Below are 4,757 nucleotides of genomic sequence, written 5' to 3' on the forward strand. Positions count from 1 at the left end.
CACACTGTTTTGAGAATGAAGTGAGTTAAAGTATGCGAAGCACATAGAGCAGAGTTGAGCACATGGAAATATCTGCTAAATTATTGTTATCGCACGAAGGGATTACTTACTGGCTCATGCTGTCTTCCCTTTTGGACAGAAAACTCTTTGGGGCTTGAAACCTTGTCTCTTTACCAGCCACACACTCCCATTTACTGTTACATCTAGTCCTGGGGATGATCAGTGTCTTCCCGTGGACTCACTGGCTGTCTGCTGGTGCTGGCTGGGAAAGGGCAGAGTGTGACCAGTCTCCGGGCCAGCAAACCGTTGGCCACACACCCAGCCTCCGAGAATTAGGTCCCATCTCTGAAGTGGATGGAGCCCTGTAGCTGGACCTGTAACACTAGTGCATTCTGTTATCAGAAAGAAATCTTACTGTGAGTCTGGGGGATGGTTCAGGGTCCGTCCTTAAATGTTTCCTATGGACTATTCTTATTGCAGGCTTCAGCGCGAGTATATAATACAAGTCGCTAGGTCTTCTGTTCCAAACCAGCCTCCCAGGAAAAGGAGGGACAGAGGAAACCATCCTGTTTGGGGTTCAGAGAATACCACTGAGTCTCATGTAATCTCCGTGACATGTGACCATACGGCACTCATCTCCATGCCCCAAGCGTGGTTGATGTTCCGTGACGGTAGGTCTCATTCTTGCCCCAGTCCCCTACCCCTGCCTGGAGCTTGTCCTCACTCTGCTGACTCTTGGGAAGGACCGCTCTGGTATCTGGCTCCGAGCTGTCACAGGCAGGTGTTCCTCTTGGTCCAGCAGAGTGGTGGGATGCTAATCACTGGCCAAGGAGTGTGTGAGCAGGACCAGACCTGGCCTTCCTGGTGGAAAGGCCCAGCCCTGAACCAGGAGGTTCTGGGGCAGGGAGATGGGGGGCTCCTTTTGCCCTGCAGTGGTTTCCTCTGCAAGGGCAAGGCCATCACAGCGAATCGTATTCACATTCATATCCATCATCGTGTATTTTCCGAGCATATACAACATCAAGAGCTGCGATTTCCTTCTGCTTTTGCTGTGTGAAGGCTGACACCACCTAGTCCTGCATTTAGATGGTGCCTGAACATTTAGATGGCGCTTCCCCATCACATGCATTCTGCTCTCAAAGAAGGAGACTTGGCCAGAGCCCCATGTTGTTTTTTTCAGCGTGACAATTAAACATGTTCATTCCCACAATCTCCGAGGAGTACCTGGAGCCCCACCTTCTCAGGATTTGCCATCTTGGAGAACTACTTGAATTCTTTTCTTTTTTTAAAAAATTTTTTAATGTTTATTTTTGAGAGAAAGAGAGAGAGAGAGAGAGAGAGAGAGAGCATGAGCGGGGGAGGGGCAGAGAGAGAGGGAGACACAGAATCCGAAGCAGGCTCCGAGCTATCAGCACAGAGCCTGATGGGGGGGCTCCAACCCACGAGCGGTGAGATCATGACCTGAGCCAAAGTCAGACGCTCAACCGACTGAGCCACCCAGGCACCCCTACTTGATTTCTAATTATAAGTCAGAAATCCAATTTAACCGATGGATTCCACTATCCTTGTCATAGGCACTGGGAGAGCAGGGGAGCCAGGGGTTAGGAAAAAGCACGACAAGAAACAGCAACAACACGTATCATTAAAAAATGTGCCCCACCTCGATTACAAGTGTTGTCGCCGGATGCTTTTCAACAGGCACACACCCGCACTTGCATTAACCCCAGGGTACTGAATAGCAGCTTGTCCAAGTGAGGTGCTGGTGATTTTGTCAAAGCTCGCCTTAATGAAAAAGGCAGGACCACCTACCATGAACTTTTCTCTATGACTTCATTCTTCAGCAGTGCTCAAGTGTAAATAAACTTGTTTACCAACGTCGGAATGGTGATGTTAATGAAGTCTTATTTGTGCCACCACAATGACAAGTAATTTTGTGCACAGTTGAACTCAGGAGAGTGGAGGAAATAACCAAGAGAAATTGCATTTCTTGTTCTGAAGTTTCCATACAGATGTCCTGAGCCAAAGTTAATACGGTCAGTATTCTCCTTTGCTTTTGATTGTGTGTCCGTAGTAGAGAAAAAAAACCCTGTTGCTGTGCCTAATGTGGTCAACAAAATTATACTGTATGTAATGAGAAGAAAAGTGAAATAAGAAGCATTGATGAATGTACCAACGGGTGTAACCTTGGTGGCCAGTATGTGGTTTTTATGAAATGGATGCATGAATATGAGGGCCCTAATTATTGCTTTCAATTGACAAAGTATGGTGAATATAGAGAATGTTGCAGTACAACCCTGGCTGTGTCTCAAAGCAGCTTTAGATGTAAATATAGAAATTCTTGTGCACATGGCATTACATTTAAAAATTATTGCAAAAAGCAAGGCAGGTTTTAATACTTTATTGACTAGATATGATGGATGACTAATTTTGTCGCTCTGGAGCAGGGATCTACAAACTACAGCCCGTGGGCCAAATCTGGCCCACTGCCTGCTTTTGTAAATAAAGTTTTATTGGGAAAAAGCTACGTTCATTTGTTTACATACTGTCTGTGGCTGCTTTCATGATATACTTGCAGGGTTGAGTAGTTACAACAGAGATCGTACAGCCCACGAAGGCTAAAATATTTGCAGTTTGGCCCTTTATAGAAAAAAAAAAATGCCACCGGATCCCTGTTCTGTTGGAAACAATTGTCTCAGAGAAGATCCACAGGCTGTTGGTGAGGTGATGGCCAGATGGGGTGGGGAAAGAAATAATCACATATTTTCAGGTAATGGGAAGGAAGAAACAGAAACAGAGTATATGCAGGGGAAATTGGAGCCTTCGATGAGGAGGTGGGTTCCAACGTGAACAGGGGAAGAGAGGGTTCTGTGGGTCCTGATTCCATTCTTTAATAAGCAGAGTATAAATCTAAATGGAACTGCTTGGGTACAAAGACAAATTACCATGTAGGTGTTTATAGAGATATTAAACATTTTATCAACTTATGGGATCTCTGACTCACAAATAAATCACCTCAAAATCAACTTCAGTGGAGGGAGACATCTCTTTGGAAACCCAAACACGGAGGGAAGGAGCCTAGCCTCCCCTTGCCAACTGGTGGGGGATGGTTAAAGCAGTTGGGTTCTCTCACTCTTCACCTTTCTATAAAGGCTATCAGCTCTGCTTGTCCTGTTGCTGCAAACAGAGAGAAAAGAAACATGGGACATTTTTCTCATGCTGAAGGCATCTATTGCCCAATAGGGTTCATTATACCAGGCCAGTACCTACCTGTTTAACAATTCTGTGTTTGGATGCAGTAGCCCAGTGGGTCGTAAAGCAGGTGCCGGCCATGGATTTTATGGGTGATGGGGATCTTTGAATCCCAAAACTGGAGGTGTGGGATCGCTCTGGGTAGACACTCAATAATGTGACAATTAAGAGAGTAAGAACATGTTAGCCCGGATGGCCTAACGTCTGGGTCTTCTTAGACAAAAGGTGACTCCTGGTTCAAAAAGTCCTAGTAAAACTTTTACTGCTACTTTCCTTTCCTGCTCTCTTAACGAGAGGGGGCCTGTGCTCACAGTCTAGCACTCACAGAACCACGTGCTCAGCAACAACACAATAACAGAGACAGTGGCTAACCCTTGTCTAGGCACAGCCCAGAGAGCTTTCACAGACTACATCCTTTAGAGCACACAGCACTGTGAGGAAGCACCAGTATCATCCCTACTTTATAGATGAGGACACAGAGGCACAGAGAGGCTAAGTAACTTGTCCATGGCCACACAGCTAGAAAGTGGAGGAGCCAGGCAGTCCATCTCCAGAGTCTCAGTGCCACTGAGCAAGGAGAGGGAGACACAGAGTCCAAAGCAGGCTCCAGGCTCCGAGCTGTCAGCACAGAGCCTGACTCGGGGCTTGAACTCACCAACTGCGAGATCATGACCTGGGCTGAGGTCTGACGCTTAACCGGCTGAGCCCCCCAGGTGCTGAGAGTTCTGAGCGCTATGTTCTTAAGCCTTAGCCACAGAGGGCAACTGGAGCTCATTCCTGTGGGCAAACTGAAAAACACATAGCTCAGAATCGCCCAGTGCGCCCAGGAATGAGGGAGTGGGGACATTGATACACCAACTGCGGTCAGCCAGTGGTTGACAAGCCTTGGCAAAAGGGGAAAAAGCCTTGGGGGATAGAAATGCACATCTTGGTAGTTGTAATTCATACGGGGAACATGAAAAATTAGGATACATAGCAGCGTTTCTCAATACTAAAAAAAAAAAAAAAAAAAAAAAGAATCATTGTTACCCATGAGATTTTAAAGCATTTTTTCCTTTATTATTTTTTTTAATGTTTATTTTTGAGAGAGAGAGAGAGAGAGAGCGTGACACACACTCTCACACACACACGCACACACACAGTACAAGCGGGGGAAGGGCAAAGAGAAAGGGAGACACAGAATCTGAAACAGGCTCCAGGCTCTGAGCTGTCAGCACAGAGCCCAACATGGGGTTCGAACCGTGATCTCACAAACCATGAGATCATGACCTGAGCCAAAGTAGAATGCTTAACTAAGCCACCCAGGTGCCTGGAAGAGCATTTTTTCCTAACTGCCTTCACCTCCATGAAGTCTTAATACCACAGATGTATTGCAAATACGTTGATGCACTGTGGCCCTTTGTGGGGGGAGGAGGGTTACAACCCATTGATTTTTTTTATTAAAAAAATGTTTATTTTGGGGCGCCTGGGTGGCGCAGTTGGTTAAGCGTCCGACTTCAGCCAGGTCA

The 4,757-nt window shown here is 46.4% G+C and overlaps 1 long non-coding RNA gene across 1 annotated transcript; it reads right to left on the bottom strand.

The window, feature by feature from the left end:
• Positions 1-3,048: 3,048 nt before the first annotated feature.
• On the bottom strand, positions 3,049-4,018 carry LOC121042595 (uncharacterized). Its single transcript, XR_005796315.1, has 3 exons — positions 3,905-4,018; positions 3,268-3,397; positions 3,049-3,174 (listed from the first exon to the last, which is right to left on the bottom strand). It is a non-coding gene; the product is annotated as an uncharacterized LOC121042595 (long non-coding RNA).
• Positions 4,019-4,757: the final 739 nt, after the last annotated feature.

This window comes from Herpailurus yagouaroundi, unplaced genomic scaffold, assembly GCF_014898765.1.
Source record: "Herpailurus yagouaroundi ecotype Mexico unplaced genomic scaffold, PumYag 185, whole genome shotgun sequence".
Taxonomy (NCBI): domain Eukaryota; kingdom Metazoa; phylum Chordata; class Mammalia; order Carnivora; family Felidae; genus Herpailurus; species Herpailurus yagouaroundi.